The sequence below is a fragment of the Acyrthosiphon pisum genome, chromosome A3 (genome assembly GCF_005508785.2).
Source record: "Acyrthosiphon pisum isolate AL4f chromosome A3, pea_aphid_22Mar2018_4r6ur, whole genome shotgun sequence".
NCBI lineage: Eukaryota > Metazoa > Arthropoda > Insecta > Hemiptera > Aphididae > Acyrthosiphon > Acyrthosiphon pisum.
Window position 1 is genome coordinate 24,820,163 of NC_042496.1, and position 9,791 is coordinate 24,829,953.

Genomic DNA, 9,791 nt, shown 5'->3' on the forward strand with positions numbered 1-9,791 from the left:
AAACTAAAAATAAACATATGATTACATACTGAGTGCCTATAATAAAATATTATATATAAAAATTGAACCTTTATTACGAATACTTATCATTTACACAGACCATAAGAAAAAATAATTAAAAAAATTAAAAAATGAAAGAACACATCATTGCATAGTTAATACAGTCATCGATCTTCTCATAAACTAAAATCTAAAATATATCCAATAGGTACATTTAAAATTAACATATCAAATCATTATTATTAATTTCGTACTCAGCAGCATTCGGAGAAACTGATATACTTGGAATTTTACAAATCTAGTTGGTAGTATAGTTGATATTGACATACTGTATACATTTGATGCATTTACTGTGTACCTTTATGTTAACTCTAAAATCTACTAATCACATTTTTATTTAACCCTAGATCACAAACATTTAAAATATTCATGAGAATACAAGCACACGGTCTTTTTGTCACACACAGTATCGCGCAAATCATAGTCAACTAACGAGTCGCAATAAAAATATAATAACTATCAATTTCATTTATCGAGCAGCAATTATTAGAAACACAGTTAAAGTTTAAAAATAACCCATAGTTGATTTTTTACGATCACGCACACGGTCTTTTTGACCGTTTATTAATACGTAATGTCTGGTAATGAACTTTGAACACTTCTATATTAGTAACATCAGATCGTATACAGTTAGGAGTTGTATCTAATTTTAGTTTATCACCTAATTAGAAGGTACTTAGGTTGGATTAGGTTAATATTTCGTATTTTGGAAACAATGAACAAAATTCTAAAAGCCCAGTCTTTTTGACCGTGAAGCGTGTGCTCTAGGGTTAATGATTCATAAAATACAATATGCTTTTTATCTTTGACAAATAATTTTATTCACAAGCATGATTCAGAGTGCAACCGAAGATAATTGGTGTTTGCTTGTTTGTTTGTTTGCCCTTCGACCACCGGCCAGATTCATACAGACTCAGTCCCTCTGCGTTCGCCCTTGATGGCAGTCATGCATAATAAGCCATGTTAATATATGTTCATTACAATATTTTGTATTTTAAATAATAAATATATTCTTTTAAGTATTTCAAATATATAAGTTGTGTTCATTTGACACAATATGTAAACGATCACCACTTGATATTTTAAAACAAATTATGAACGAAAGGCAATGACTTGATTAGTACAATACAATGATGGTACCAACGTACATTAAAAATGATAATCATTAGGTACTTTTTTTTTATAAAATTACTAAATGCTCGCGTGAAATAAAAACTAAAAAGTACCTCATTTGATTGTTAAATGGAATATTAAAACAAATTAAATATTTTTTTGCAATAGGTAACCTATTTTTAATTATAACTAAACAATTAGCTTCAATTATTATTGATTACTTTTAATGATAATGGTGTTTTTCCGGACTTCAATAGCATAAAAAAAATATTAAAATATGATGCAATTATGGACTACTTTTTTTGAAATATTCAACCTAATAATTGTGAATACATTTTGATAAGTATAGCTGATACCTATTGTACCTACATAACAAATTGTTTACGATAGGCGTAAATTGTATTTTATTCACAATTGTTTCAAAATCAGGATGTATCTAATTCATTTTAAATAGATTTAGGTCAAACGAATAATAAATATTTGAGACCAAAATATAAGACTTATATTAATTGTGTTGGTCAATGATATAATATTATTAAGTTATGCAGACAAAGTGTTATCAATTGGTAAAATTCCAGTGTCATATGTTTGTTCATTGGCATACATAAGTGTATAGTTATTAGGTAGGTAATAAAACTACAATTATTATTGATGATATATTTATACGAATACTTACTATAGAAATTAATAATGATTTATGTAAAATATTATTTATAATCTGAATTCGTGTTTATATGGTTTTACACAATATATTATCATATCTACCTAGGTATTTATCCATAAATTACTATTTGTTGCAAGTATACTTGCAAAATATGATAGGTACAAGATCAGAGAAAAAATATAATACAAAGTATATACCCACATACAATATTGAATATACATAGGTACCTGATACCTATTACATATTGATATTGTATATTATGTATTGATAAATTAATAATTCGGAAAATGTATACAATATACTTGGTTATAATTAATTTAGAAATTAAAAGACACCAACATGACTTGATGATAGCTGAAGATCTTGAAAATTATCAACTTGTTAACTTTTTGAACTATAGGTACCTATGAGAACAGTTGAGATTTTATATCACGCATATCAGTGGCGTATATAGAAATAACTTTTGGAGTGGGCTGTAGGTATAGGTAGCAGTAGATAGAAACTAGCAAGTGATCTATTCCTTTAGAGGCTACTGTCTAATATATATTTAACAGTTTCTATAAATATATTCGTATTTGTTATTTTTCAACAGGATATGATATGTTATAACTTATAATAGTACATAATAAAATATATTGTTGTCCTATTTAAAAAGACTGTTATTTCGGGAGGGGAGGGGGGCTGCAGCCCACTAGGCCCACCTTCTCAAAATTCTGTGCTAAAACTTAATTTTGAGGTTTGATTTTGCTTCTTTATTTACCACAACAGGAATTTTCTTTATACTGTCTCTTGCACCTATACTAAGCACAGAATTTTGATATTGATTTCAATTCTTTATTTATCTCAAAATTCAAGTACTCCAATCCATCTCCGAAGTTTTTTTTTCGAGATTTCAGTTATTTTTATGAATCAAGAGACATTAATTCTATATTGATAATCTATTCTATAATTATATATTATTTCTCTTCTAATACTAATATGTGGGAATTTTTTGAATTGTTCGGCCATGGTATTTTCTCCACATTTTCTTTGTTAATGAGAAACCAACCGTACATATTGTCTCGTACCATTATACTATATTCTCCGGATGTTATTAAGTTATTAAAAAAGATGGCACTCTGAACTCTATATAAACAACTGTGAATTTTTACCTTCGCTGTTGGTACTGATTTTATCTTTCAGTTCGAGAACGTTGATGATTTGAGGGATCCTACATATTCATCCAGTTGATCGCTGATATCTCAGCCGGATTTGATTTGAGAGCTTCGGGGGCAAAAATTTTCTTTTTTCGTTCTTTAGAGGACGTGTTGATAATTGTTAGGTTTGTTACAGAATCAAAATAGCACCAACCTAAGTCTCAATTTTGTCACAGCTGAGGTATGTTTTTACTCGAAAAGTAACAACCGTATACTTTTTCCTAATTTAACATACTGACATGTCCCTGGAAGTGCAATAACGGCGGTTCTTAGAATGTGGATACAGGTCGCGACGCGTTGACATCATAGACCTTATATTCTAATCATTTTATATAAAAAGCGTTTTATGCTCTCACATAATTATTTTATGAAAATATTTTTTTTTCACCAAAAAAGGGCAGAGGGGTGGCGTGCTCCCCCTGCGCCTTTGGATACACCACTGGTTAAACTATAAAATAAATCGTTTCATAATAATATTTTTAATAAAATATTTTATTTTATAGGTACCTGCCTATAGTAATAGTACTTAGAGTATACTTACTCAGTTAATAGTTGAATATAACGACTAACTATTTTTTCTGATTTATAATTTAAGAAAAAGTTAGCAAATTGAATTGAATAACTTTAATTAATGATACAACAACTGGTACCATTGAATTTAAACTGACGTCAATTATGAAAATATGGCTTGACAAATCCCCCGTATATGCTGTGAAAAATTAGAAATTACAAAACGAGTTAATCGTTCAGACGCATTGTCGGAATTAGAGTAGTCTATTTAAGTGAAAAATAAACATTTTAAATTCATAATTGTAAATATATAGCTACATTTATATTTAATTATGTTTCTTGAATACCCTGTAACTTATTGTTTTCAATAAAAAATATTATTATCTGTTATTGAAATTAACCATTAACTGACAACCATCGAGTGAAGTACGACTTTATTATTTTAATCCCAACCACAGTTAAATAGCTAGTAGGTACCTATTAATTTAAGTAAATTAAATTACGTTATGTACTTGTGTGTACTGATACACACAAGTATTTTTCCTAGATTCGATGCAGTATGATCTAGTTAAAATGTAGGTACCTATGCGTCAAACTATCAAAAGATAATAACAAGTAAATATATTAAAAAATAATATTTTATTGTACAACTTAAAAATATAATAATTATCAAACATTTGCTTTATAATTTACAAAAATTAAATTACTTCACGTATCCTTGTCACGGGAGGCACCCGTTTTCTCGTGCGTATTTCAGGCACTCCAGGTGACCGTTCCTTTCGGCGCTTCTACACGTATATTCATCCCAGGGGCAACCATTTTCCCGTGCGTAAGCCAGGCACTGCAGGTGACCGTTAAACGCAGCCATGGCGCACGTACCTGCATTCCAGGGGCACCAGTTTTTCCGTGCATAATCCAGGCACTGCAGGTGACCATTCCACGCGGCGCTGCTGCACGTATTCTCGTCCCAGGGACACCCGTTCTCAAAGGCGTAAGCTAGGCACTCCAGGTGACCGTTAAACGCGGCGCTGCTGCACGTATTCTCGTCCCAGGGACACCCGTTCTCAAAGGCGTACGCCAGGCACTTCAGGTGACCGTTAAACGCCGCGTTGCTGCACGTAGTCTCGTCCCAGGGACACCTGTTCTCAAAGGCGTAAGCTAGGCACTCCAGGTGACCGTGAAACGCAGCGTTGCTGCACGTCTCCTCGTCCCAAGGGCACCCGTTCTGCCATGCGTAAGCCAGGCACTCCAGGTGACCGTTCAACGCAGCGTTGCTGCACGTCTCCACGTCCCAGGGGCACCCATTCTCAATGGCGTACCTTAGACAATGCATATTGCCGGCTTTCGCCGCCAGATCACACGCTTTACCTCTGAAATCGGCCAATCCAGGCACGGTGTCCCAAGGGACGCCAATCTCGTGTGCTAGTTTCAGACAATCGATGTGTCCGTTGAACGCTGCCTTCTCGCATATGTGTTTAAACATATCGTCATTGACGGCGAACCGAGACCGCCTAAACATTGTCTGCCTATCGTTGCGCTCGTCTTGGTCTTTGTCGACTTTGAATAATTCTAACAGCGACTTGCAACAATTTTGCATGTCAATTTCGGGTGTGTTCAGCAAGTCAAACCTGTTACGTTCGATGTCGTTGCACGCATTGTACGCCATTTTCACCAGGCTAGGTAGTTCGTACATTTTCGAAATGGTCACTCGAAATGATCACTCAATACACTGCTTAAGAATAAGTCCCGATAAAACGATGTTCTGCCTGAGTTCAATATAACAATTAAGAACTCACGAGGAAAAATAATGTTCAACGATAAAAATATGATTGGCAATAGACGTGTGATTGTAAACACGATATAGACAAACCAGTAAAGCGTTATAAATCTATGATGGCGCACGAATAATGAAATTGAAAATTCGCGTTACGGAGTAGGTACAAACAACTCAAGTGGTTTTCATTGGTCAGGCGACCGCACCGCCACAAACTTATAGTGGATAACTATCAAAAATGTAGCGTTAGAAATACCAATTTTAATAAAAATATCTAATAGTTGGCGAATGTGGTCACACTGATTTTAACGGAGTTCCAAAAGCATTGCCGCAAAAGTCATGCTGGTTAGACGTATTTTGAGGTTAGGAAGTATTATTTATATAAAAAAAAATATTTATTGTACAACTTTAAAAATATAATTATTATCAAACATTTGCTTTAAATTTACAAAATTAAATTGCTGTATGTGTCCTTAGCATGATACACAATAGGTATGCTGAAATGTAGATATCGCTAAGAACTCTTAATATAAATTCATAATATAAAGACAGTTTTTTTTTGGTCAAGTAAAAAAAAAATTTGTGAAAAGATATGACTTGAGGCATGAGGGCCAAAACAATCATCTAGCATCAAGATCTTTTTTGATTTTTAATTAATTATTTTGATAGTTACAAAAAAAAATTGAGTTATCCGTTACACAGTTACATTACTATCTTCTTATCTTCTTAGTCACGTTAGTTGCAAAAAGTACATACAATTTGATAGGCAACTTAATTTTCAATAATTCGGGTTTCGGTTTATTTTGGGTGTTTTTTAAGGGGCAGTCCCTTTTTCGGCTAAAATATACCCTCCCTCTTTCGGTCAGTGACCAACACCTACAGTTTTCTTTAAAATGTACAATTATAATTTATAACAACTGATCTTAACATTAAAATTGATTATATTATATTAGTATTTATAATCAATGTTATTACTTACATTATAATCGAATAAAAATTAATATAGTCATATAATACATAATATATGTGTCAGCTTTTGTGTTTCGTAGATGATATGAAGCTTTTTATGGAAATAAAGTCAGCTGCTGATTGCGCGAATCTCCAAAGTAGCCTTGATTATTTTGTTAGTTGGTGTTTTAAAATAGGCCTTAAAGTCAATGCTTCAAAATGCCGAGTCATGACGTTTACTCGTTCCCGTTCTACTATCCTTTTTGACTACAATATCTCTGGTTTGACAATTGAACGCGTTGATAATCTAACACAGTGTTTCTCAACCTGGGGGTCGCGACCTTCCTGGGAGTCGCCAACTTATTATTTAGGGTCGCGTATGAATTAAAATTGTATACAATATATATATATGTATTATATGTATCTGTAAATATTTGGTATACATTTTGTTGATTAAAAATAATTGTAACATTATATGTGTATAGTTATATATAGTATTATATTTTATGTGTTGTACATTTGCACAGTAATTTTCGTATTGATTATTAATAGTATTTAAAAAAAATATATGTACGGACTAAGGGGTCGCTAAAAAATTGAAATTCAAAAAGGGGGTCGCCAAAGTATAAAGGTTGAGAAACACTGATCTAATCGACCTGGGTTTTAAGCTAACTAGAAACCTTAGCCCAAGTCCTCATATTGCGATGATTACTAGTAGAGCATTTAAAGTTTTAGGGTTCATTATGCGTCTATCTAAAGACTTTAAATTGTCAAAATCATTAAAATCATTATATTGTGCTTTATTTTGTCCTATTTTAGAGTACGGTCGATTGTCTGGGATCCGTACACTGTTTCTGATATTAATCAACTCGAACTTGTTCAACATAGATTTTTGAGATTTTGTTGTTTTGTGTTAGGCGTTCCCCATTTAGCTCACAACTATACCAATATTGTTAACGTATTTGGCCTGCCTACTCTTGCTGAACGAAGAAGAACTTTAAATATAAAATTCATTCGTGGTCTAATTACTAACCATATTGATTCCTTTCGCTTGCTTTCCCAAGTTAACTTCAAAGTCCCTTCGCATGTATCTTGTTCTCATGTGACCTTCCATATTCCTAACGGCAGCACAAATTATCTGCAAATGAACCTTTAAGGCGAATTATGTCACTTCCCAATGAGGACCCCTCTTTTGATGATAATTTGTTCTTAATGTTCTTAAACACTGTTAATAACTCTTAAGTTTAATATAAGCGTTTTAATTGCTTACTTAATTACTGTTTAAATAAATTGTAATTCTATTATTTACATATAATATTTTATATTTCTCAATTTTCTACTATTATTCTAATAAAATGTACTGTACTTTAATGTTATAGAGGAAACCTGTATATTTTGTAATAAATAAATAATAAATAAATAAATAGGTAATAATAGAAGGTATATAATAATAATTATGATGGTAAAATATAATCAACTACGAACGAAATTAAACTTACATTGAAGAGTAAAGGTAATAAAAATCGTAACATTTTTCAAACAAAAATTAATTGTTAATTTATCAAGCTACCATTTTATTGCTAATTGTTTTATTTTATTATTTTTTTATTCAGTTGTATACTCTATTCAAAATAAGACCGTGGCCAGGTGGTGACCAGTTTTCGTCGGGCGGCGGTCAGACATATGGCCAGATGCCGTCCCCACTACGGCGACGCATCAGGTGCTTCCACGGAACAAAGCCACGCCAGTGCGCACAACTCGGCCGCCTGGTCACGGTCTTATTTTGAATAGAGTATAGGTAAGAATATTTATCAAAAAATCACATTTTTGGATACAATAATATTTAATTAAATATAAAAATTGTTAAGTTCCGTTGTTATAATTGTAAAAGGAACAGTATGTTTTGGCCGAAAAGGGCGCAGTAGGTGAGTTGATTCCCAAGACCAATTTGATGTATTAGTTGATTCCCAGTTGTTGTAGGTATACCAAGGACGCAGGTAAAGAGTTCGAGTTTTTAAGAGAAGTGATGTTACGGTATACCGGTAATATCATTACCAGATACCAATTTTTAAAAATAGTTTTTTTTTAATTTTTACCAAATAACTAAATTTTTTTAATAATATTTTTTACCAATCACTAAATTTTTTAATAACAATTATTTACATTTTTTACTAATAATTTTAAAATGTGAAAAAACTAAAAAAACAAAATTTTTGAGAAACTTGTCAGCCAACCTCCCCGTGGTGTTTTTTGGGTTACGCTAATAGGCTGAATATTTGACTAAATATTGAAAAAAAATAAAATTACTAGGAAATCTCGTACATACCTTTTGATGACCCGTGAATCAACTCGTACGCAGCTGAAAAGGAACGGTAAGTTTTGGCCGAAAACGGTGACGCCCTTTTTGGGTGTTAATTTTTGGGCACATGTTTAAACTCCGCCACGAGAACCTTTTTTTTAGTGTAAAGGTTAGGTTAGGTTAGGTTAGTATTATCGTTTATATTAATTATTCCAGTAATAAATGCATTGCCATCATGACTTTTATTGTTTCTCCGTGTGTTTTGTTGACTTTTTGATTCTTCAAGTATTTTCTGCATTGACTTTTCTGATACCCTGGTAAATTACAAAAATAACAATCACCAGGTTATATGGTAGCTTTATGTTTATTCCCAGATTTCCAATTCTCTTTTGGATTATATGCCGTTAGCGCTATAGACTTTTGATTTTCGATCACTGTCATAATTCTTTGTTGTACTATTTTGATTTTTATATAAACCTTGAGGCTGATGGCCTATCCATTATGAATTATCTATCATGGAACCGAGTTTTCGTTATCACTGAACAAAAATCAGGGCTTGAAACTGATTAAAATAATTTCGGTTTCGGTTTCGATTTTCTACACCGGTTTTTAATTTTTTCAATTTCGGTTTCAATTTTTCAATACTGGTATTAGGAAATTTTTGTTTCGGTTTTAAAATTTTACAATTTCGGTTCCAACTTGACAATACCGGTATTAAGAAATCTCGGTTTCGATTTCTGTTTTGTATACCGGTTTCTAAAGTATTTTCAGGGAGCTGTGTCGTCCATACAGTTATGATTGTTTGTCCCGTATTGTCATATTATATAGTATTTGCTAGTGACTAAAATCATTACTATTAATAAAGCAACTAATAATTTTGCGAACAATGAAATGGTTATCAACATTTTAATCATGATCTCAATTTTATTATGAGTATTAATTATGCGTAATAATGAAGTTTACGTATTTAAAAACACGCCAATTAAAAATAAAATAATGGTTTCTAATTTTTTCCGATTTCGGGTTTGAATTTAATACCGGTCTCCAATTTTTTACGGTTTCGATTTTGAATTTAATACCGGTTCCAATTTTTTTCGGTTTTGGTTTTATATTATAATATCGGTCTCTAATTTTTTTCGGTTTCGTTTTTGATTACGGTTTCAGTTTCGGTTTTAAAACGCGGTTTATACCGGTTTCAGAAATCGGTTTTGAAAACGGTTTCAAGCC